The following is a 27,138-nucleotide window of genomic DNA, read 5'->3' as shown; positions in this document are numbered from 1 at the left end:
AGAAAAACGGATCACCAAGAGATTAATTATTTGGGCTTTGTGTTAAACAAATACAGAGAAAGGGAACACAATATGGCATTAAAGATTAAAACACATGTCACTTGTATCTGCATCATTGAGCTACGCTGTCTCTGTTCTTATCCCATCAAACAAAGCTCTTTTTATTTAGAACCTGTTTTGTATCTGCAAGTACCAAAAATATAAAGTCATTTTAAAAATAGCTTAGCACAATTAAAAAGTAGAAGAATAATCTACAATATAAACTTGGTCATACTGCTTTGATCGAGCAATATGCATGATTTGTTTCTTTTACTTTCTCGCCTTACATTATTAATTTACCTCATTCAGCAGCAATCTCTCAGGTGAAGAATGATTCACAATAGAGTCTGTCTGGTTGGAATGAAAAAGTAAAATATCATTGGTCCGGCAATGAATACCATGCTTCTGAAACAATGAGGTATACAAATTAGGGTCCTAACAAAGAACATGACATTTTAGACCTCAAAAACAACCAAGTAAGGATTATACACACACTACAATTTTTTTTTTGTTTTCTATATTTGTTTTGATAGATATCTGAGTATGTTTCACAATAAAACACATGTTAAATATTATATTAAATTATTCAATTTGATAGGCGTATTGTTTCAGTGACATTTTGGTCAGTGGTTGATTGATAATAATCACAAAGGGTACATCTGTGACAAACCTTGACTCATGAAAAATCAAGATGCAGGTGTCACAAGTCCTTTTCATCAGACTAAAATATATCTTACCACACCATTCTATCAGGCCATCTAGGAGATGATGAATAAATGGGACACATTGTGGAGATCTATTTGAAATTACTTGGTTATTGGAAAATGTGTACAAATTGCAAAGAGTTACATTTCAGTCTAAAGGGGTGTTTCTTTATTACAAAATTAAGGAACCACTCACTCAGGGCCGGCGCGTCCATAAGGCGGCACAGGCAGCCGCCTTAGGGCGCACCGGCTCTGGGGGTGCAAAATTCCAGTGACTGGCAGGAGGGAAGTGCTCCCTCCTGCCTGGTCACCTCCTGGATCCCCGGAGCAGCGCGGCGTGCGGCTGAACTGGATTAGGAGGCGGCGAGGGAGCTCTGATCTCTCTGACCGGCTCCCTCGCGCGCGCCTTTTGCTGATGTTTTGGTGTGAAACATTTGTGGTCTAAGGATGCATCCTTTTTTTGTACAGTGTCCCTATGCAGAGATGTCAATAATCTACTCCCAACCTCATGAATCTTATGTCTAGTCTGTATCAAGGTACCATCAAGTACCACTACCCAGTGTATATGTATACAAATCTGTCCTTGTTCCTATGAGATGCTTTCATCCTGACATGTTCCTCCTACATATATGACATCAAGCTCATGATTCAAGTAATTGATTGCTCGTTTGTCATTTTGCCCCTGTGACCTTGTTCTCAAATAAACTTGGAGTTCTCTCTTTCTTAGTTGCAGGGTTTGTAATCTATTTTTGCCATGTATATTTCATTATTACTCATTATGATTCTGATCGGCTGGTGTTCTTCACAATTCTCAGAACTATCAGATTTTACATCTACAGGAACTGCCAATAGAGCCATCTAAAGCCCAGTGCTCAATGGTGGTTGGTTGCACTGCAGCGGCATTCTGTTAGCCCGTATGCATTTTGGGCGTATTACTTTTCTCTAGCCAAAATTAACCTGTTAGAAGTTTTGATAGAATCATCAAGGATTTTAGATTTTTTTGGGGGGGCATATACCTATTATTGATCATACCTTATTAGTTAAGACATTCTGTAAAAATTAGGTCAGTTCGACAATATATTGTATTGTATCCTTTGCTATACTATGGCACATATGTTTTCTGTACACTATTATGAACACTTTCAGGGCTATTTACTAAAGTTTACAATTTAATGTATATCTCAAATTTAAGACCAAAATAGTCAAACTGGAAAAATTATCAGCTATGCTTTCAGTTTGGCTACTTTAATCTTAAGATCTAACTTTAGTAATCAACCCAATTTGACTACTGCAAAATAAATGTTAGCAAGACCGTTACTATTATAAATCTATCTATCTATCTGCCTGTCTGTCATTGATCCATGGTTCTGTAAAATAGTGCTTGACAACATAAAATCTGTACAAGTAACCCAGTTTCTTATCGGTGAATAAGCAACACATTGATAACAAAATTGTTCTTGTAAAATGTGATCTTGGACAGATGACATGCTTTCTTCATTACAAGGCCACAAGATGAACCATCTGATCTCCGGTTCCTCTGCTAAATGCTTTTCCTTCATGTTTAAGTGATATTCAATGTAATATAATATCACAGGTGCAGTACAGGCTGAAAATGAAAGGCAGATCAAAGGATATCTAGCAACTTCTTCTGGATGCTGTTTCACCGCACACAAAAGGGAAAGTTATAAAACGTTTTGTCATAAGGAGCAGTGAAGTCGCACATTAACAACAACATTAAGCTTATTTGGTTTGTTGGCTGTCGAAAATAAGTTGAAAGTAAGACTGCAGAATGGCGAAAAAAAAGAAAAGCCACTTACAGATAATTATGGAAGATGGTGAGTAGAGAAACTAACATTCTTAAAACACAAGCTGTCATAGAATTCTATTCTATCATCACAAATTAGAATGTCTGCATTTATGAGAATAATACTAGCAAGGAGAGAAATCATTTTTATTTATACTATATTTTCTATTACTGTTGTATGTTTTTATTCATTTTATATAATGTACTTTTGAAAGCAAAGTGACATTACAAACATTGTCAATATTGTTTGTCATGTAAAAGCACTGTTTATTCGTTGTAAGGACTGTGAGGCTCACGTGATGACTTGCACTAGATCAAGAGATATTTAGCAATTCCTAGAAAGAGTATGTCAATATATCGGTTGTTTTTCATTCTACGACAGACATCAATGAGTAATCATTTTAGCATGTTTTTCTACATTTTAATTTTTTATCAATAAGATTACATTTTGCTTTTACTTTTTTATTTATCAACTTATAAACTCTACTATTGAAATGATTTGTTTCAAAATTATTGTTTGTTTAATGCTAAACCGATATAACTGTAAATCAAGAACATTTATTAGTATGTACAGTACAAGATAATTACAAATGACAACCCATGCAGTAAGTGGTTCTGCTAAAATGATTTAAGTAGTATCAAATGGATGGAAACAAATCAATGGAAGTGTGATGTAAATTGGAACTGTACAAAAATAATTTCATAAAAAAATATATATGGATATAAAACCGAGAACCCCTAAAATATTTTAAATTCTAATCAAGATATCATTTAATTGTAAACTTAACACAAAAATAACAATAAAGAAAAATATATTTGAATACAGTTTACTGGAGTGCTTTTTTTTTTTTTTTTTTTTTTTAAATTGCACCAATTATTCTATGCTGATCAGAAAGTTCGAACATGTGATAATGAGTTTGTAACCTCATTACAGTGTATAGCATTGCAGTACATTTTGACAGTTTATAATAAAGTAAAAATGAATCTAATAATACCAAATGTGGAAGCATATCAAATACAGTGTATTTTATTTTCTACAGTGGAAATCTATAAAGCTATGTTGGGTGTATTCCCTAAACAGGGAATTATGGTGAATTGGCAAAGGGATTGATCATTAAAGACCAAGATAGCTAAAACATTCAAAAGGTAGTTGTTTGACTTTTTTTTAATACATCTATTTTGGTCCATGTTTTTACAACTCCCTCAACACAATTTTGAATAAATTCAAACACATTATTATGACAAACCATATTAAAGTTAAAAAAAGCACTCCACCTGCACAGTTTTTTGTACAAACTGTAAAGTGGTATTATTGTTACAGATGTATCATTAATAATGTGCCAAATGTTGTAAATACGTATTAGAGAACTGCATTAAATTGATTGCAATTACCCCCAACACTCTCTCATTAAATCATCATTTATTTCAAATAATTATGAAAATGCATCTTGTCTTTGTATTTGCAGTTGGTATTGAGATTGATGGACATTTGGATACTGATTCAGATACTGATGGTAAGTATAGAAAAACTATGTGATGTTTTGGTATGTGTGTAATTCTAACACCATAATCGCTACAGCATACTTTAGTGGTAATGATGTCAGGAATCGTCTTGGCACCATCTGAAGGTAAACTGCCAAACCATTTAAATGAACTTTAAATTGGTCATTTTGTTATTGGATATTTTTAAAACAATTTAGTAAATATACCCACCATAGAAAACATTTAAATGTATATTTTCCTGCATGTTTTCTTTGCGGTATTTAAAAAAAGACAGACTCTCCTTGAAAAGTCTTTGTGCTGTAGCAATGAGTGTGTGTGTCCACATTCATTGAGAAGAAGGGAAAGCTGGCGCATACTAGTCCAGCGTGTCTCCTATGTCTTTTAGCCTGTGGTGCTAACAGAAGCAGAAGATAACCGTCCTCACTGTCTTATTCACACCAGGAATGTTTTTAATGCAAGTATAAAAGTGCCAATATCTATCAAAATCTGTACTTTTATAAATGGTCACAGTACAACAGACTTCAGCTAACTTCAGCCTAATATCAGTGACATTTCAGCCTTTTACTTAAAGGAACACTCCAGACTCCCAAAGCACGTTCGCTCGCTCAAATGCTTTTTGTGTGAAGAGTGTGTCCTCTTACCATTTTACAAAAAGTGCAGATAGCAAACTGTACCTGCTATACATTAACCTTATTACATCCCCCTTGCTGTCAATCAGACAATTGGTCAAGTTAGTTCCTGGTTGTTTAGCTTAGTGGAACTCATGCACATGCCTTGCAAAGATTTTCTCATTGAGCTTAGTGGAACTCATGCACATGCCTTGCAAAGATTTTCACATTGGGAAGTCTGCAATTAAACAGCCACATAAAGTCTCAGCTGGGACTAGTAGAAGAAGTAGACGAGGGCTTTCAAGTCTTCAGGCAAGAGATTTGCAGCTTTTGCAAGTTTTTTTAAGTAGAATATCTACTAAATGGTGATTTTTTATATATGTAATTTTGGCAGTACAGTGTCACTTAAAGACATGGAAAAAATAGATTTTAATAAAAGGAATGGAACATTTTAGCTATGAAGAAAGGTTAACAAATGTAAACCTCTTTAGTTTAGAGAAAGGTCGTCTCAGAGGGGATATGATATATATACAAATATATCCGGGGCTAATACAAACCATTGTGTGGAAATCTATTCACAAACCGGACTTTACATAGGACACATGGTTATTAGTTTAGACTGGAAGAAAGAAGATTTCGTCTAAAGCAAATGAACAGTTTTTTTTACCGTAAGAACAATAAGGATGTGGAATTCTCTGCCTAAAGAAGTGGTTTTATCAGTCCTTACAGATGTTTAAACAGCAACTGGATGCATACTTGCAAACACAGAATATTCAGTGATATAATTTATCAACTGTAGGTAACAGCTTCTTGATCCAATGATAAATCTGCACCAATCAGTGTGTCTTCCATACAGCCACCTTGAGAACTGAGTTAAAATGCTGCCCCTAGAGAAGCATTTGATTGGTGCATGTGCAACGATTCTCTGCACATGAACACTAGCCTTCCAATGCATTGGATTGGCTGACATCATCAAGACTCATGACCTCATTATAGCATTCGAAATACTAGAGAGATAATAGTGAGTTGTTCTTATTGTGTTACAGGTTCCATTATTTTTAGTCTTTTATATGTTCATGACTAATTCCATGGTGAACAAATGTATTCAAATGAATAATAATTTATTTTCAGAAACCTGAAAATATATGTATGTTTATTCATGTACACCTTTACGTATCTGAGATGTAATCAAGATTAAGAACTACAGAGTAGTAAACATTCCAAGAATAAATGCAACTGTTATTGCAAAACAACATTATCTTTAATTATGGTTAAGTAGATCTAGTTGTCAATGTCATGTTGCTTTTTGAAATGCTTTTAACACAATGATGAAAGAAAAGCAACACTGCTATCAGTTACGATTATGGTTCCTGCTTACTATTTCTTACTACATGCTTTATTTAAGTGCTAGCCAAAGACTCGAGCATAATCTGTCAAAACAAATTGCTCCTTAAAAATCTGCCAATTCTTGAAAATACAAAACCAGACCGATGGTCAGACAGTTATAAATGTAAGAGGCTGTTTTGCTCCATCCTTATTTTCAATTAATTAATTTCACTTATTAACTGAACTGTCTACGCCGGTCGCTACTCGCTACTCGCTAAAGTGCCTGTTGCCTCTGTCATCATGTAGCGGCTGTTTACACATTGTCAAATTTCACAAATATCGACAGGGAGTTACCAGCTGCTGTTACTTAAAGCCTGTCACTGATTATCAGTTAAAGGGAAACTCCAGTGCCAGAAAAACGATCCGTTTTTCTAGCACTGGAGGGTCCCTCTCCCTCCCACCCACCAATCCCCGGTTACTGAAGGGGTGAAAACCCCTTCAGTGACTTACCTGGGACAGCGGCAATGTCCCTCGCCGCTGTCTCCGCCTCCGCGCCGCTCCTCCTTGTGATTACGTCGGCCGGTGGGCGAGACTAGCTGGCCGAGGAGACCTAATGCGCATGCGCGGAAATGCCGCGCATGCGCGGAAATGCCGCGCATGCGCATTACGTCTCCCCATAGGAAAGCATTGAAAAATCATTTCAATGCTTCCCTATGGGGTTTTGAGCGACACTGGAGGTCCTCACACAGCGTGAGGACGTCCAGCGATGCTCTAGCACAGGAAACCTGTGCTAGAAACTAGGAAGTGACCTCTAGTGGCTGTCTAGTAGACAGCCACTAGAGGTGGAGTTAACCCTGCAATGTAATTATTGCAGTTTATGAAAAACTGCAATAATTACACTTGCAGGGTTAAGGGTAGTGGGAGTTGGCACCCAGACCACTCCAATGAGCAGAAGTGATCTGGGTGCCTGGAGTGTCCCTTTCTCATTCTCTATGATGGCTGCTAACCACTACTTAGCATCTGATTTCCTGGTGTCACCCTGTCACTACTGTTTAAGGTTGCCACTTACCCTAACCTTAAATGAGGAAGCAGAAATTAACCTTTAGAAGTTACATTTATATGTACGTGGCGTAGCACAAATAGTTTAATAAATTGTATACACTGTTGCTATCTCCTACTAAGGTCAATCTCAGGGAAAATTATGCATGCTTAGGGTGAGCCATTGTTATTGTTACGGTGTGGTTGCAATGTTGACAAATTTCGCAGCATGTTTTTCTTTTGTGTGCTTTACCAGCGAGTGGCTAATCTCTGACTGGCTGGGACATAATCTACTGCCATATAAGCCTGCTTTAATGACTCCTTTCCAAGAAGCTGGGGTAGCAGATGTGTTATTTATACCCTTTATAGCTTCAATGTGTGAATGAGGGGTGTATTTGTGTGGAGTGTCAGTGTGTGAATGTGGTGTGCATTTCTGTGGAATGTCAGTGTGTGAATGTGGGATGCATTTCTGTGTACTGATAGTGTATGAATGTGGGATGTCAGTGTGGGAATGTGGGGTGCATTACTGCAGAGTGTCAGTGTATGAATGTGTGGTGAATTTCTGTGAGTGTCAGTGTGTGGATGTATGATGCATGTCTGTATTAGTTTGTGTGCATGCAGTTTGGCTGTAGTGTGTGCAGGCAGTATGATACTGTTATAGGGTGTACATGTATGAAAAAACTTATTTTAATTCTTCCCTCTTCCTTTTACATCCTTCAACGTTTTGCTTCACTCCTCATTACTGCAATATCTCTCCACTATTTTTGTTTTATGTTGTTCTCTCCTCCTTGCCACCTATAACTCAATTACTACTTAAGTTGTGCAGTATAGGCCTGCTTTCCTTACCAGGCTCTCCAGAACAAAGGGCCCTGATACAAAAAATATTTTGGTTACTGTAACAGACCGTTTCGCTCAGAAGGGGATAAAAACCGTTTAGGCGATAATCCCCTTTCCCATAGACCAGCTGCTACTGCAATCACCAATCTCCCGAACTGCAAACTGTACGAATTCACCAACTTCCGAACTGCAAACACACGAACCCTGGAATCAGCCGAACAGGAAAAGCATACAATCCGCTTACACTCCTGGCAGTCAGCATACAATCCAATTCCCCCAAAGAACGAGACGACACATCGCTGAGGGTTAAGCAGGAACTCATTTACTCAGGGCTACCTGCCCAGTATTTATGCAGGTCTCCCACCTGGTGGACACTCCCCTAGGGGACCAAATGGAAGACTGTAACAAAGGACAGACATAAACCAATTACAGACACACAGCAGTAAAACATTCCCACAATGCATCTTGATCTCCTCCCTCTATCCTGGAGATAATTAGAGAAGTAATTCAATTATCTGCCAGGACAGAGGCAAAACTCCATTACACACATGGGACACAAAATACAGTGAAACACCTTAAAATACACAAAGTTACCTTTTATACATAAAACACAGACATTTCACACATCCCCAGATAGCTCAGGTCTGAGTGCACATTATTAGGTGAATGGCACTCAGACCACACAAATACAGTTTAATCGCCATGGAGCCAAAGTCTTTAATCCCACGAATAGGCTCCATGGCATGGCTATCTGGGTTAACACATATTCTCATATACAAAATACTGAATGCCGGTGTTCGGTTAAACTTGTACGAATAGGAACCAGGCGACGGACGGCTCAGCGGTGTTCGTGCAAATAAGTGTCAGTTTTTAGTTCCATAGAATCCTCACCGAACACCGCTGGTCTTTCGCACGATTAAAATGCCCGCCGCCCTGGATTCGTCAATTAAGCTGAGGTAAACTCCCAGGTGGTCGCGCATTCGTCAGTTTGTTCGGTAGATCAAATCTACCGAACACCCTGGCAGAAACACACGAATATGCCTTTCTGCAGGGAAAATAAAAGGTTTACCTGCAGGGCCATAGTCACAGGGCAGGAGGCTAACAACCAGGCTTCTCCAGTTCACAGTGGCGAGGTTGGTTTCGCCACAGTTACCACAAACACAAACAAGGTAAATAAATGGACAAATTTACATAATGCACACAGTCATAAAGGCACACATACATACAGGCACAGAGACACATAATAATAGATATCTCTTATCATCTCTGATAGGTCTACTGCTGCTTCTTTATGTCTTGGTGTGCTACAATTCTTTCACACTCCCAGACTCAACTGTGGGGTGTAGGCATCCTACTCTCCCCCAATGTACCTTTTAACCAGTCTTACCTGCCCCTGCCTTATATTTCCCTTCCTTTGAAGTTCACACTGTCCTTAAATTTAACCCATGCTTTTAAGAATTGCCATAATTTATTCTCCCCCCCCCCCCTCCCCTCACGGTCATCCCAGGCTATTTGTTGAACACTTTTCTTTCTGATGACTCCACTTCATCTCCTCTAACACTCCTTCCCTCATACTTGGGGACTTTATTATCCCAATCAACAACCATAACTGCCATGATGTCTCTTGACTGCTCTCTCGTTTCTCGCAATGGTCTAACTTAGAAACTCATACAGCAGGAGACACTCGTGATCTCATCTTCACCAATCTCTGTAATGCCTCTAAACTCTACAATGTTCCATTTCCTCTATCTGACCACCATCTGCTGAACTTTGACATCAGCACACACCATACCCAAATTATACCACCCACAGTACATCAGACTCACAGAAACCTCCATTGTCTTGACCTACAGTGACTCTCCACCAACCTTTAACTCTGCTTTTATCTATCTAAAACCTCACCTGCCCAAGCTCTGCAACCTCCCTCTACATTCCACCCTCTCCTCTCAACTAGATATCATGGGATCTCCTATGTTAAATGTAGCAAGTGCCCCAAGTTACAACCTTGGCACACCAAGCTTACCCGGTACCTTTCAAAAATGCTCCAAAACTGCTGAGCGCTGCTGGAGAAAATGTAATTCTGCATCTGACTTCCACCACTGTAAATGTTTGGTACGCTCATCCAGCATGGCTCTTTCCTCTGCAAAAGAAAACTACTTTTAATACCCTCATAACCACAGCCTCCACAAATCCAAATGCTTAATTTGCACTTTTAACTCTTTTATTTGCCCTGTTGCTTCTCCTTCTACTACCAACTTGACTGCTACAAAGTTTGCAACTCACTTCACTGAAAAGATTTCTAAAATCAAGCAAGAGATTTCTCTCTTTCCCCTACCAATACTATCACCAACCCCACTCCCTCTGCTATTCTACGCTCACTCGCATCCACTATAACAGAAGAGGTTTCTCCTCTTCTCCGGTCCTCCCGCCCCACAACCTGTTCCCTTGATCCCATTCCATCGCATCTCATAAACACTTTATCTTTTTCTCTTGATCTGCCTTTCACTAAAATATTCAATTTCTCCCTCTCGAATGGCATATTTTCTTCACCCTTCAACCATGCATCTGTAACCCAATTCAGAAAAAAGCCCAACCTTGACCCTAACTCTTCAACTTGTCTTGTTACAAATACTTGTTCGTTAGTTCGCCTATTGTACTCTGCATAATTTGTGCACTTTATAACTAATAATAAAACTAATAATAATAATTGAGTGTCATCTGAGCTCCCTCTCCACCAAAAGAAGCCTGCACTGACTGGGTGAGGGAGAACGTTGATCTCCCTCACCAGGCCTCTCCTCTGTCACTGTTATTAATTCATGATGTACCAGTCAGCTGTATGAGATGGACTGGTAGATTGCGATCAACCATTTGACCAACCTAGCTATAAATGATCACCATTGCCTTGCTGATTTCACTAGTCTAGCATTTAGTTATTGCATAGATCTTACCTAATAGGGATATGGATACAAGTTTGATCTATGGTGGTCTTTTAGGACTGGTGTAAGAATGACAAAAATATTTTATCTACATCCAGAGTGAAAGGTTGTCAAATGGTAATTATGCTAAATGTGGGCCAGTACTATAGAAAATTACTTTAATGTACTTGCACTCTATATTTGATCATTGGATTATAAAAAAAAATGCAAAGATCTGAGCTTATGACATAAACAGAAGGGCAGGCTATTTCAGCTGCTGCCCGTTCTCAGTATACTCTTGCACCCCGTTTTTTGCTCTCAATAAGTTTAAAGGGTAATCCAGATGTGGACCACTTGCTAACGGTGCCTAGAGAGATATCAGCTATGCTTCACTGATGATGCCTATCAAGGCTGAAACAATCATCTGGGGTTGCTGTGTCTCTCGTGCAGAGGGAACTTGCTGGCATTTCGGATCTGGACTGCCTGTATGGATGGGACCAGTCTGATATGTTTCAGAGATGTTCTATCTGTAATGGCACAAAATGAGCTAAAACCAGCTTGAGATCTGAGCGGGGATCCATCGAAGGGAAGGCTATTTCAGCTGCTGCTCGTTCTCAGTATACTCTTGCGCCTCATTTTTTCTCTCAATAAGATTAAAGAGTAATTCAGACGTGGACTCATTGCTCACGGTGCCTAGAGAGATATCAGCTATGCCTCACTGATGATGCCTAACAAGGCTGAAACGATCGTCTGGGGTTGCTGTGTCTCTCTGCAGAGGGAATTTGCTGGCATTTCGGATCTGGACTGCCCGTATGGGTGGGACCAGTCTGATGTGCTTCAGATATGTTCTCTCTGTAATGGCACAAGATGAGCTAAAACCAGCTTGAGATCTGAGTGGGGACCCACCGAAGGGCAGGCTATTTCAGCTACTGCCCGTTCTCAGTATACTATTGCGCCCCATTTTTTGCTCTCAAACAGAAACACTGTTGAAGAAAATGGTATCGGAAAACAGTCAAAGGGAAACGATAGTGTCAGGAACTCGTTTTCCTGGCACTAAAGCTTTCCACTCTGTCAAGCTCCCCTCCCCCTTCCCCCGCTGCCCCCCACCCATAGTTAATAACCCCTTCTATCACTTACCTGGGTCCAGCGTTGATGTCCCTCAGCGTTAGCTCAGCTCCCCAACACTCCTCTCCCGCCGACGTCAGTCGGCGTTGGAGACCTAATGCGCATGCGCGGCAATGGCCGCTCTCACATAAGGATTTCCCCAAAGCAAAGTACTATTCAGTGCTTTCCTATGGGGATTCCGGTGACGCTGGATGTTCTCATGCATAGGGTGAGGATATCCAGCGACCAAAAGTTGCCTATCCACCCGGAAATCCCTAGCAGGTAATAATGCAGTTTATAAAAAATACAATAATTACATGCTGTAAGGGTGATGGGAGTTTGCACCAGGACGGCTTCAATGAGCCGACAGTGTCCCTTTAAAAAAGCTGACATGAATGATTTTCAAGGTTTCCTATTTCATCTATTTAGATTTAATGCATTCACTTATATCTTAATAAACAATTCCCATAGGCAGTTGAACATTTTTGTCATATTGAATTAGGTTAGAGTTGTGCTCAAAAGTTTGAATGCCTTAGGATAATTGGTAATATATGTACCATTTTTAAAGAAAACATGAGTGACCAGGCAAAACATAATTATTTTATTTCTTATTGGATTCATAAAACAAAACATGGCAACAAAAAAAATAAAAAATGAAATTACCCCTGTTTGTCTGTATACCCTTAGTTCTTAATACTGTGTATTGCCCCCTTTAGCATCAATGACAGCATGCAGTCTTTTGTAATAGTTGTCTATGAGGCCCCTAATTCTTGCAGGTGGTATAGCTGCCCATTGGTTTGGGCAAAATGGTGTGGTGGCCACTCCAGAACTTTTACCCTTTACTGCTGTAACCATCAACATAGGCCTTGTAGACCCCTCTCCAAACATAGCGATTACGGTTGTAACAATAAAGCTCTCTTTTGGTCTCGTCACTCCAAATTTGATGTGAGGCGTGTCAAGGCATATTGTAACCGGGGTTTTTTTGTGGCATTGGCGAAGTATAGGCTTTTTTCTGACAACTTAACCATGCAGCTCAATTTTGTTCAAGCATATTCATATTGTGCTCCTTGAAGCAACCACACTGTCTTTTTCCAGAGCAGTCTGTATTTCTTCTGAGGTTAATGGTGGGTTTTTCTTTGTATCCTGAACTATTCTTCTGGCAGTTGTGGCTGAAATCTTTCTCAGTCTACCTGTCCTTCACTTGGTATTAAGAGATACACAATTTCCCACTTCTTAATAAGTGATAGAACAGTACTGACTGGCATTTTCAAGGCTTTCGATATCTTTTTATATCCTTTTCTATCTTTATAAAATTCCATTACCTTATTACACAGGTCTTTTGACAGTTTGTTTCTGTTCCGCATGGCTTAGTATCTTGCCTGCTCAGTGAATCCATGTGAGAGTTAACAAATTTACACAGACAAGTTAGCAATTTAAAAAGCCACACGTGTGGGAAATTAACCTTTAACTACCATTTTAACCTGTGTGTGTCACCTTGTGTGTCTGTAACAAGGCCAAACATTCAAGGGTATGTAAACTTTTAATCAGGGTTTCATATGTTCACTATCCTTCAATAAAATCCTTTTTTTTTGCATTTTCAAAATCAATGTCAACATTTCTGCCAAGGTATGAAAACTTTTGAGCACAACTGTATATTGTTTCTTTCTGTCTCAGTCTAAATGATGGTATGCAAATTGTGAAAAAATGAAGACAATGGTACCATCGTGGTTCATTAGTTCCCAAAATTGTACATAGTCATGCCTTGTACTGAATGCTTCATTTCTTGTCTTATAGATGAAGAAGAGGAAGAAAACACGAAACGAAGGGCAGTGAAGAAAAAATCATCCCAAAGGAAAGCTATCAGTGATGATGACAATAGTGATGAAGATTCCTTTATAGGAAACAGAAAAGCAAGACATAGGTCTAAAGTAAGACGCAAAACCAGTGATGATGAAGATGATGATGATGATAAAGATGATGATGATGATGATGACACCAGAAAAAAGACAGGTTATAGAGGCAGAGGCAGGACTCCAGCCAAGAAGCAAAATGAGGAACAAAATAGCAAAAAGAACACAGAAAAAAAGGGTGATCAGCATACAGATGGCAAAAAGAAGAGGAATAGCAGGTATTGTTGTTGTTTGCTATAACTGGACAAATGTAGACTGCTATCTGATTATACCAGTGGATGCTTATAGTCATGCTCTATCTTCTAAACTCTGAAATTCCCAACTGACTTTTAATGGAAAGGTAGTTGAAAAAAAAAAGTTATTTTAGATCTGTTTAAAATGGTTTCTTGAAGCTGGTTTATAATGCTCTGTTTACTACCAGATGGACACTGAAATTTGTTTATCAAATTTACAGATTTCAATAAAAAGCCACAATCTGTTTTGAACTAACATTCAGAGCACACTTTATAATATAATCTGGGGATTTTGCAAAACAAGAGGTCATGCCACTGCTTCCTCATTCTCCACATGCTTCTAGTGTGACAACTTAGAAATAAATGAGCAAGGGTCCCCTTTACTAAAGAGGGGTCCTAGTGAATGGAACATAAAACTGCTATACTATATAATAATTAGATTGACTTATTAACTATTTTGAGACAAAAAAAAAACATTTAAACCCATTAATAAGAGCCACTATTGAGGGCTCTGTATAGTAGCAGTAGGGGGAGACTCAATAGTAGACTAGATGGGATATGAGCTGAGATAAGAGAGACCCTAATAAGGTTTTGTACATCAACTGGAGTAAACCTATTGTGGTGACAATGATAGGGGATAACAAACCCTATAGGTCGGCACCACTATTATAGGTAAACCATATGAATAAGATACAAAAAACAATGTTGCCAATGTAGCAGTGTATCTACACAAACTACTACCTTGATTTGAAGTTACATCAGGAGGGCTGTATATGGCATATATGCAACAGCCTTCTATGAACTAGCTAAAAAAAAGTCGACTTCAAGGTCGCTGACTGAAAAAATTGAATACTAGGAAGGCTTGTTGCTGCCAAGCCCACAAACTTGATGAACTTTATAACATTCTGAATGGTTAGAAACTTCTGCCTATGAGTTCCCCATCCAACACAAAATTTCCCTCCAATTCCATCCACACACTATCTGTCTAGAGTCCTTAAAATTCCCCCATACAATGCAGCTAGCTATATCCCCATCGTGCAAACAAACGTGGAGTGAATAATTAAAAAGAATAACAGTAAGCCGACGCGCGTTTCAGCGCTACTAAAGTTTTTCAAACATGTGCTAAAGGAAAAAGAGTACAAATGATGAGAAGACTATAATTGGATGTGGTGTAGAGTAATGCAGACTGCTCAGCTCACACTGATCTTTCATACTGAGTACGGAGTATTCAGTACACAGAATACATGTAATATTACATATATTAATATATGTAATGGTCTAGGGGGTGCAACTGAATACAGTTGCAAAAACTTTTAAAACTTTTTGAACAAAACTAAAGAAATTTGAATATGAAGAAAAAGATACAGCATTGATATGAGGCCGAAATCACCCAAAGGACTTAATTTGTGTTGGTGCCCAAAATGTGCTTGTAATGTCATTTTAAGGTTAAGTTTTGAATGTAATTCTTAATTAGTTGTCACTTAAAGGACCACTATAGTGCCAGGAAAACATACTCGTTTTCCTGGCACTATAGTGCCCTGAGGGTGCCCCCACCCTCAGGGACCCCCTCCCGCCGGGCTCTGGGGAGAGGAAAGGGGTTAAAACGTACCTTTCTCCAGCGCCGGGCGGGGAGCTCCTCTCCTCCGATCCTCCTCCTCTCCTCCCATTCGGCTGAATGCGCACGCACGGCAAGAGCTGCGCGCGCATTCAGCCGGTCTCATAGGAAAGCATTATCAATGCTTTTCTATGGACGCTTGCGTGCTCTCACTTTGATTTTCACAGTGAGAATCACGCAAGCACCTCTAGCGGCTGTCAATGAGACAGCCACTAGAGGCTTTGAGGGCTGGATTAACCCATTTATAAACATAGCAGTTTCTCTGAAACTTCTATGTTTATAAAAAATGGGTTAACCCTAGCTGGACCTGGCACCCAGACCACTTCATTAAGCTGAAGTGGTCTGGGTGCCTAGAGTGGTCCTTTAATGTCATGGTGATTGGACATTCCTCAGAAACTTTACTTATAGACTCAACTAATACCAGGGAGATCTGACATCTCCCCCCACCACCATCTAAAGCTGAAAAAGTACTTTGTATTCATTGGCACCAGCAGGACTGGGCACCCACTTGGAATTTGACTTAAAGGACCACTATAGGCACTCAGACCAATTCAGCTTAATGAAGTGGTCTGGGTGGCAGGTCCAGCTAGGGTTAACCCTTTTTTTTTATAATCATAGCAGTTTCAGAGAAACTGCTATGTTTATACTGAGGGTTAATCCAGCCTCCAGAGCCTCTAGTGGCTGTCTCATTGACAGCCGCTAGAGGCGCTTGCGTGCTTCTCACTGTGAAAATCACAGTGAGAAGACGCTAGCGTCCATAGGAAAGCATTGTTAATGCTTTCCTATGAGACCGGCTGAATGCGCGCGCGGCATTCAGCCGATGACGTCGCGAGGAAGGAGGAGAGGAGGAGGAAAGCTCCCCGCCCGGCGCTGGAGAAAGGTAAGATTTTAACCCCTTCCTCTCTCCAGAGCCCGGCGGGAGGGGGTCCCTGAGGGTGGGGGCACCATAGTGCCAGGAAAACGAGTATGTTTTCCTGGCACTATAGTGGTCCTTTAAGTGAATAGAAATTATAGACACCTTTGATGTAGGTGCTTGATATCCCTTGGCATTGCACTTGGTAAGCCTAGTGAATGGGAAGATTGTGAACCTCCTAGACTATTTCACTGCCATATTTCACAGTACAGGAGATTAGGAAAGGAAAGGAGTGGGACAGACATTTCTTTTGAATGTAACCATCACCAGGCTTCTTATAGATTGTGGGAACTTTTCTTCAGAATAGAATAGAATAGAATCGAATCCTTGGACTTCATGAACTCATTTCTAATGTTATTGTCACTTTTTAATAGCAAGCCGCTACTTGCTGAAGTGTTTCTACTGTTAGTGATTAGCAGGTGTTTACAACTGCAAAATGTCACCAGCAGCAAAAAGGAGTTAATGGCCAGCACCCTTTGAAGCTAGGTTGGCATTCCCCATTGTTGTGGGGCCTGCTCTTAATAAGCATCACCAGTAACACAAGTTGAGTCACTGCCAATTCCTTCCAAGGGTCTACCCACCCTGCTTGATCATTCACCTCAATATGTTGAGAGTATTAGCAATTGTTATGCACAAATACCTATTTTACATAATATTTTGCATAATCAAAATGCAGTTTTCAGTGTGTGCTCATATATACTTCCGAAAAGGAACCCATACTGTTCAAATGCATGTACGTTTCATGAAGGACTTGTACTATTGAATATAAAAGTCATATTTCTACTTCAAAACAACATTCTTTATAATTTAAAATGTGGTACAAAGCAGTAATTACCTCAAAACACAAATAGTGTGTTTCTATGTTTGTTACAATTATTTCTGACCAGTAAATAATTACTTAAAGGACCACTCTAGTGCCAGGAAAACATACTCGTTTTCCTGGCACTAGAGTACCCTGAGGGTGCCCCCACCCTCAGGGACCCCCTCCCGCCGGGCTCTGGAGAGAGGAAGGGGTTAAACTTACCTCTTTTTCCAGCGCCGGGCGGGGAGCTTTCCTCCTCCTCTCCATCTTGATCGCGACGTCATCGGCTGAATGCGCATGCGCGGCAGGAGCCGCGCTCGCATTCAGCCGGTCGCATAGGAAAGCATTTACAATGCTTTCCTATGGACGCTGGCGTGCTCTCACTGTGATTTTCACAGTGAGAATCACGCAAGCGCCTCTAGCGGCTGTCAATGAGACAGCCACTAGAGGATTTGGAGGCTGGATTAACCCTCATTATAAACATAGCAGTTTCTCTGAAACTGCTATGTTTATAAAAAAAAGGGTTAATCCTAGAGGTACCTGGCACCCAGACGACTTCATTAAGCTGAAGTCGTCTGGGTGCCTAGAGTGGTCCTTTAAAATTGTTGTCAGTGATATTAGCAGTTACCAGCGGTTTCCATTCTAAATTAAATACTGGCAATTAGTGGCTGCCCAAAAAATTAACATCTCTCTTGGCAATTGATAGCAGCTAAATGTTAAGTAACTAGACAGTAAAAATTACCACATGTCACTATGGGATTAAAAATGTCATGTACGTGAAAAGGGACAGACAAGTTGACTGTTGCAGACATTCAATACAGTCTAAGATATATACAGTGCCTTGCAAAAGTATTCACCCCCTTTGGCAATTTTTGTGTTTTGTTGTCTCACAACCTGTAATTAACATGGATTGTTTGAGGATTTGAATCATTTAATTTACAGAACATGCCCACAACTGTAAAGATTCTTTTTTTTTTTTATTGTGAAGCAAACAACAAATAGGACAAAATAACAGAAAAAGTCAATCTGCATAACTATTCACCCCCCTAAGGTCAATACTTTGTAGAGCCACCTTTTGCGGAAATCACAGCTCTAAGTTGCTTTGGATAAGTCTCTATGAGCTTGCCAAATCTTACCACTGGTATTTTTGCCCATTCCTCTTTTCAAAACTGCTCCAGCTGGATGGTTTGCCCTTGTGAACAGCAAGTCTGACCACAGATTTTCTATTGGATTGAGGTCTGGGCTTTGACCAGGCCATTCAAACACATTTACATGTTTCCCCTTAAACCACTCAAGTGTTGCTTTTGGCAGTGTGTTTGGGGTGAACCTCCGTCCTAGCCTCAAATCACGCACAGAGTGGTACAGGTTTTGCTCAAGAATATCCCTGTATTTAGCACCATCCATCTTTTCCTCAACTCTGACCAGTTTCCCAGTCCCGGCTGCTGAAAAACATCCCCACAGCATGATGCTGCCACCACCATGTTTCACTGTGGGGATGGTGTTCTTTGGGTGATCTGATGTGTTGTTGGGTTTGCACCAGACATAGCGTTTTCTTTGATGTCCGAAAAGTTAAATTCTAGTCTCATCAGACCAGAGCACCTTCCTCAATACATTTAGGGAGTCTCCCACATTTTGCCTTTTCGCAAACTCAAAACGTGTCATTTTGTTTTTTGCTGAAAGTAATGGCTTTCTTCTGGCCACTCTGCCATGAAGCCCAACTCTATGGAGCGTACAGCTTATTGTCGTCCTATGTACAGATACTCCAGTCTCTGCTGTGGAACTCTGCAGCTCCTCCAGTGTTACCTTAGGTCTCTGGGCTTCCTCTCTGATTAATGCCCTCCTTGCCGGTCTGTGAGTTTTGGTGGGCGGCCATCTCTTGGCAGGTTTGCTGTTGTGCCACGTTTTTTCCATTTGGTTATGATATATTTGATGGTGCTCCTGGGGATCATCAAAGATTTGGATATTTTTTTATAACCTAAATCTGACTTCTCAACAACATTGTCCCTTACTTGTTTGGAGAGTTCCTTGGTCTTCATGGCAGTGTTTGGTTAGTGGTGCCTCTTGCTTAGGTGTTGCAGCCTCTTTCAAAAAAGGTGTGTATATGTAATGACAGATCATGTGACACTTAGATTGCACACAGGTGGACATCATTTAACTAATTATGTGACTTCTGAAGGTAATTGGTTGCACCAGAGCTTTTTATGGGCTTCATAACAAAGGGGGTGAATACATACGCATATGCCAATTTTCTGTTTTCTATTTCTAAAAAATTTTTTATGTTTATATTTTTTTCATTTCACTTCACCAACTTAGACTATTGTGTTCTGATCCATCACATAAAATTCAGATAAATAAAACATTGAACTTAAGGCTGTAATTTAAGAAATAGGTAAAAAGTCAAGGGAGGTGAATACTTTTGCAAGGCACAGTATATATATATGAATCCAAAAAGGTGGCAGCACTCACGGAATTAAAAAGTTCTAATCTTTATTTGTTCATATTTTAAAAAATTATCAACGTTTCAGTCCTCTGTATGGGACTTTCTTCAGGATCAAATGCGCATATATATATATATATATATATATATATAAAATATCATTTATTAAGTACATTTAAAGGGAATCTCCAGTGCCAGGAAAACCATCCGTTTTCCTGGCACTGTAGGTTCCCTCTCCCTCCCACCCACCAATCCCCAGGTACTGAAGGGGTGAAAAGCCTTTCAGTCACTTACCTGAGGCAGCGGCGATGTCCCTCGCCGCTGTCTCCTCCTTCGCGACGCTCCTCCTCTCCATTGCGTCGGCCGGTGGGCGAGACTGATCCCGCCCACCGGCATTATCGCTCCCCATAGGAAAGCATTGAAAAATTATTTCAATGCTTTCCTATGGGGATTTGAGCGACGCTGGAGGTCCTCACACAGCGTGAGGACGTCCAGCGACGCTCTAGCACAGGTTTCCTGTGCTATAGAGCAGGAAGTGACCTCTAGTGGCTGTCTAGTAGACAGCCACTAGAGGTGGAGTTAACCCTGCAAGGTAATTATTGCAGTTTATAAAAAACTGCAATAATTACACTTGCAGGGTTAAGAGTAGTGGGAGTTGGCACCCAGACCACTCCAATGGACAGAAGTGCCTGGAGTGTCCCTTTAAGTGGTTGAAGGTGATTGAAACTGAGCAAGTCAGGTATGTGCAAGCACAGAGGGCAAATTGTTCAGATGATTGCAAATGTAGTACGCTTACACTGTACACAACTTTTGTACTGTCCTTTAGGAGTTGCTATGGCAATTATTTGTCAATTTTGTAAAATAATAAATGCTAGAAGGGGATCAGTATCAATGGAGGCAGGCGTGATGTTAAAAGCAGGGGTGGAAACATGTCTGCTAGTACTAACAATGTTTAATATGTACTTTTTATAATGAAACATAGATATCTCTTTTTGTTTTAGACATGATTTGATAAAGTATTTGATAAAGCAACAAAAACATTTTATTAAGATAATTTGATGATTTGTATTGTAAACTGTAGTGTATATAATATTCAAAATGCCAAAAAAGTATTGTTTATCATATCCAGCAATGTTAAAATAAGGTGGGATTTGCCCCCATTTTTAAATGTATGATATAGATACTGCATTAGAATGGATGAAAACAATATAGTAAAATAGTAAAAGAAAAGAAACATACTTGTAAAAACCTGTACATTGTAAGGTGGGGGCATGTCATTCCAGAGGTTGAATGGAACTGTTACTGCAAAGGAGAAAGTAAAACTATAAAGTAAAAACCTCTTCTTTTTGAATATCTGCTGCATGGGGGGCAGACTTATACATCGAATGCAGTTGGTTAAAGGAGCACTGAAGTACCATAACCACTACAACATGCTATATACTGTAATGCACACAAAATTCTGTTGCTATTAATTAGAATTGGTGCAACACTCTGTAATTTACTTTTTACTGTCTATAGGCCTACGTGTTTGTGTATAAATTAGACTAGCTAAAATTTTATCATTTAGCATTTTTGCTTTATAGCACAAACAATATCTCTTTAAATGTCAGTCATATGTCTAGTGGCATCAGAAGTGGTGCATAAAGGGACACTCTGAGAAGCAGTGCATCTTTAGAGGATCAATAAAGTCCCCTATCTCAATCACATCATCTCAATTGATTAATATGGGTTCAGTGGTCCTGTAGGTGTAACCTTTAAAGGAAAAACACTGCCAATTTGCAAAAAGAAACTTGAAGGGTTAAACACACCTAGTCACTAGAGGATCTCCCCCTGCACGGACTGAATAAAACTGGTAATTTGATGCTGTAGCTCATAGAAACGCTTAGGATTCAATGCTTTCTTATGAGAAGCATTGGATGCACACACAGCACTTAGGAGGAGCAATGGATTGGAACATCACAGGATATCACTACCTGTTTCTAATTTATTTGACTGCCTGCAGCCACATTGTGAAATAAAAGCAGCTTACTCAATGCTTTTGGGGTCTAAGGAAGTATTTCTGGAATGACTGGGTGCCCAAGAAGGCAGGCTTATAATGCAGCATAACTTTTACGTTTTTGTGTACAAACTGTAAAGATTTGAGCATGCAAAAAATATAGCAAATTAATGAGACCAAAAACTGTTGAATGCATACAAGTTTTATTGGTGCCTGGAGTGTACATTTAAAGTTGAGAGTCATATATTTGTTACAAATCTGTCTTTAACAATGTAAAGGTCATGCATGGTCAATAAATAGACTATATAAGATAAAATAATATTATTTTTCCAGTTTTTAGTAATGCCAGTGTTTGTATGAGCCCACTTGTAAATTAATGTATACATGCTTTAGCCATTCTATTAAGTTATTAAAAAATGTACCTGAACAGAAGCAAGCCCGACTAGACAGTGGTCCTTCTAATTCCAAGCTGAAGAAGGTGAGAATTTGGAAAAGATCACGTTAGCTTGTCCTCTTTTCCTCCTGTTTATAGCCTGAATGAAAGCAAGCCCAATCACTAGTGAGTGGTTCTTCTAATTCCAAGCTGAAGAAGATATCTCTTTTATGGAATTTGAAAATAGATCATGTTGACTTGTTCTCTTTTCCTCCCTCTGTTTATAGCCCAAATGAAAGCAAGTCCAACAACTAAAGAGTAGTTCTTCTAATGCTTTGCTGAAGTTGATTATTCTTAAAAAAATTTGAATAGATTGATTTGTCCTCTTTTCCTTCTTGTGTTCATATCAGCACTCACTGAAACTAAGCAGAAGCCTACACAACTTTTTAAATGCCTTTTGTCTAATTTGGACACTGACTGAATCATTTATACAGTCAATGCATAATAAAACCACACCATTCTTCTACTTCATCTATATTGATCAATTCATTCAAAAGTTCTCCAAATTAACCGTGCTTAGCAATTTTCTATTACCCTAATATAAATACATTTATTTTTAGTTTTTCTGTTGCTAAACAACAATTAAAGTGTTGTTTCCACTTAGCTTTAACATCCAACTTTATTATATTATTTATAAAAATGCATTGTTGTGTAACTGTAAAGAGGACAATTAGGTTACTGTGTTAATCAGAAGAAGAGATAAAGAATAGTACTTTAATTATTGAAAAATAATTCAAGTGACGTAAAGGTGATACCTTTTTGGTTAAATGAGAGATTGGTGACTGCATGCTTTCAGGATACAATGGTCTCTCCTAATAATGGTCCCATTGTGATTGAACCTTATTAAGCACTTTGCCTTAGGACAGGACCGATGATTTTGTTCAATATCCCCTTCAATGTTGAAAGGTTTTTGAGTGTTTTATATGTTAGATGGTATTCTAAGTTTTTTGTTATAATAAAATTTCAGATAGAACCGTTACAAAGATATGAAGAAGTAGGGGAGGAACGAGAGGCATTAAACAATAAAATAAAAAGGACACACTTAATCTTAAATCAAAAAATGCTCAGGGAATGATTACTCCATATAAAAGAGGCCAATTGTATCATACTTTGTCAAAATCAAATAGACTTAGCATATGCCCAGGAGACTCACTGGAATGATACAACCAAGAAACTATGGAGATTCACTTATTATCCACATATATATCAAGCTAATATTTGTAATGAGGAAAAAAGCGAGGGGTAGCTATTATAATCTCTAACAAAGTAAAGTTTGAGCCGATCCTTGAGGAAATGGATAAAAAAGGTAGATATGCTATTTTGATTTGCAAATTTGATTGTATTTTATACACATTAGTAAACATATATGGCCCTAATCAGTCTCCACCAAACTTTCTTAAAAAGTTAATGAACAGAATAGATCGAATAACTCAAGGTACATTAATTCTAGGTGGCGATTTCAACTGTGCTCCAGATGCCAGATTAGATTTTTAAAAATTGCCATCTAGGGCAAGAATATATTCTCAATCTAAACATGCTGCAAATCTACTTCAGGATTTTTTTGCAAAAACTCTCTTTATGACAGAGTATTACACCCCCATGAACGAGACTATACCTTTTTTACAAAGGTACACTGTTCATACTCAAGGATATATCTATTTGTTACTAAACAATATTCGTTATATAGATGTTCTTCCTCAAGGATCGGATTAATAACATGGTCATATTATGCACCCATATTTCTAAAAATTAAGAATAATAGAGAATATTCCCCTCAAACAACATGGAGACTGAATTAATCATTATGTTCTCCTGGCCACGACACAGATATGGTTGATAAAGCTAACTGAGGAGTTTGTTGAAATTAATGACAATGGAGAGACAATGACATTTTTTTTCTATTTGGCGATCATTTAAATGTTTTATCCGAGGATTGTTTATAAAACTCGGATCTTATGTAAAAAAGAAACGCAGAGAATCTTTATCAAATCTTTATATATCATTAACTAAACAAGAAAAAATAAACAAAGAAAATCCAAATTCAAACACTCTTAAAAATATAATGTAAATTCAAAATATAATTAAAATCAAACCTTCAAGAACAAATAGATAGAAAAATAATGTTCCTGAAACAACTGGTATTTGAATAATAACAGGATTGATAAGCTTCTCTCCAATAAATTACTATTTAAAAAGAAAAGCAATCGAATATGTAAAATAAAAATAGGAAATAAAACATTATCTCCTAAACAGATTGGAGAGGCATTCAGATCCTATTATTATTCACTATACAACTTTGAAAATGATAATAAGGAAGTAATAAATTAAAACATAATCAAATAATTTCTTAAATTCTGTAAATTACCCCAAATAAAAAAAAACATTTGATAAAATAGTTTCCCCATTATTACAATGATTATACATTGATTTTTCGCATAGCAGATGTATTCCACAAGCAGTACTCCAGGCCAATGTTCTCCCAATCCCCAAACCTGGAAAAGACCAGGACACCCTGGCGAACTATAGACCTATCTCCCTGATAAATGTAGATATAAAAATATTTTAAAAAATACTGGCAGAAAGATTAAAAATGCTGATCCTTGAAATCATTCATAAAGACCAAACAGGCTTTGTTTCAGGTAGAGATATTGCTGATAATACCCGTAAAATCTTAAACATGATGGATCATCTAAAAACACAAAAAATTAAATCAGTTTTTATAGCGTTAGATGCAGAAAAAGCGTTCGACAGGGTAAACTGGAAATTTCTGTGACTGGTGAAAGAAAACTTTGGCCTGACAGGCTTTTTTAAGGAGAGTACATTGTCATTATATACAAACCCACAAGCGAGAGTAATTTGTCCAGACATGGTATCGAATTGGTTCAAAATTTGGAATGGCACCAGACAAGGCTGTCCTCTAGTGCCACTTCTTTATGTCTTAGCTATAGATCCTCTGGCACCTGCAATTAGACAACATGATAAGATCGAAGGATGGAAATTCATTCGGAACATCATAAAATTACTCTATATGCGCATGATGTTATGATGTTCTAACGCTCTCCAATCCAATAGATTCAATTTCAAATGTATTGAAACTAAGTTTAGAATTTGGTAATTATTCAGGCTACTAATATGAATAAAATACAAATATTAACTTGTAATATAAATTCTGAATATTTAAGGTATCTAGAGGAAAAGTTTAAGTGGAACTTCTATAATGATAATATAGAATATCTAGGAATCCAAATTGTATCAAATATAGACAAAATGGTAGAAGATAATTATAAGAAACTATTATTATTGTTTAAAGATAATTTTTAGAATTGGAAAGGGGTTAGAAATTTCCTGGCTGGGATGTATAAATACGGTCTCGGCATATATGATACCAAAATTCAATTATTCGGAACTATACCCATAAGAGTACCTCGTTCAATACTTCATGAATTCAAAAAACTGTTTATGAAATTTATTTGGGGGAGTAAAACACCCAGAGTTTCATATATTACACTCACTAAAAATGAATAAATGTGGAATAAATCTTCCCGATATCATAGAATTACATGATTGTACTATGCTTACCCATTTCTTGAAATGGGACAATCTTATTAATCTTGATCCAAATATATGGAAACAAAAAGTACCTTTCTATTTAAACTAGCCTGTATTGGCTCTGAACACTATAAAAAGTTTTAATTCTCAAATAAAATCGTAAATGAGACAATCACTACTCTCAAACTATTAAAGAAGAAATTGGGTATATGTAATAAACTAATTCCCTCTGTACCATTTAAAGTTATTCAATTCTATATTAGTGATATAGATCTATCAAAAGAGATAAAATGTAATATTCAAAATATAACTCAAATTGCTCCCCAGGGGAAAATGAAATCATTCGTAGATATTCAAATTCACAGCCCGATCAAGAGCTGTTCAGTTATGCTAGAATAAGACATCTAAATAATGCCTTAGATATCAAAGAGCACCCAGAATTTTTAAATTGTGTTAATAAACATTATAAAAACAAACACAGTTGTAAAGTTATGCATATGGTTAAGGACCTAATAGTCATAGATAAACCCAAATCTATTTAAAAATGTGAAAGAGATATAAATAAATCTTTCACACTGGAAACATGGGAAGATGTATTTACTCCAGACAGAGAGACCGATCGTTAGCCCTAATTCTCTGGAACTGTTTTGGGCGTGGGACCATGTGCATGGTGGGTCAAAAATAAGACTTCCAGGAAATTCTTTAACCCCTCAACTGATCTGGGTGATTTTTAGATATGTTGGTCACCCAGATCAGGGCTATCAGGGGATGTAACATTTGTGGGTTTTATGTATTTTTATGGTACTTTTGGGGTGTTTTTAAACAGTGTGTTTTTTCTGTGCTTGGAGATAATTGGATTAGAATTAGTACAGTTACTGATCCAATTATCTCCCAAGCAGAGGGGAGGAATTGTATGCTATGTCTGGGAGTGTTGTGCATTTTAACTCTGTTGTTATTGGTTTACAAGTTTGTGTCACCGTCCCAAACAAGGTCCATTTGGGTGTCACCCTTGAATGGGGACTTGCATAAAAGGCCAGTGTGGCTACCATTAAAACAGAATGTGCTGTTGCTGGATCTTCAGGGATAAGAGGCTGAACCCTGGCATGAATGCAGTGGACCGCTTTCATCCCCTAAGGGAGAGATTGGGTCCAACCCCTGTTCACTAAAGGATGTACCCAAGCTGGCAAACTCATAGAGATGTGCTGTTGCTGGGTCTTCAGAGCTTAGAGGCTGAACCCTGGCGGGACCAAAAGAATATTGGCCCGGTGAGCATAAAAAAAAAATAATAAATTCTAAGCCTGCTTAAGCAGACTCCTTCCAAACTGATGCGAAGGACAGAAAATAAGACTGCCTGATGGGAAGGGGGAGGGTC

Source organism: Pelobates fuscus, chromosome 4 (genome assembly GCF_036172605.1).
Source record: "Pelobates fuscus isolate aPelFus1 chromosome 4, aPelFus1.pri, whole genome shotgun sequence".
Classification (NCBI taxonomy): Eukaryota; Metazoa; Chordata; class Amphibia; order Anura; family Pelobatidae; genus Pelobates; species Pelobates fuscus.
The sequence above is the reverse complement of the archived record's forward strand: the minus strand, read 5'-3'. Positions refer to the sequence as shown.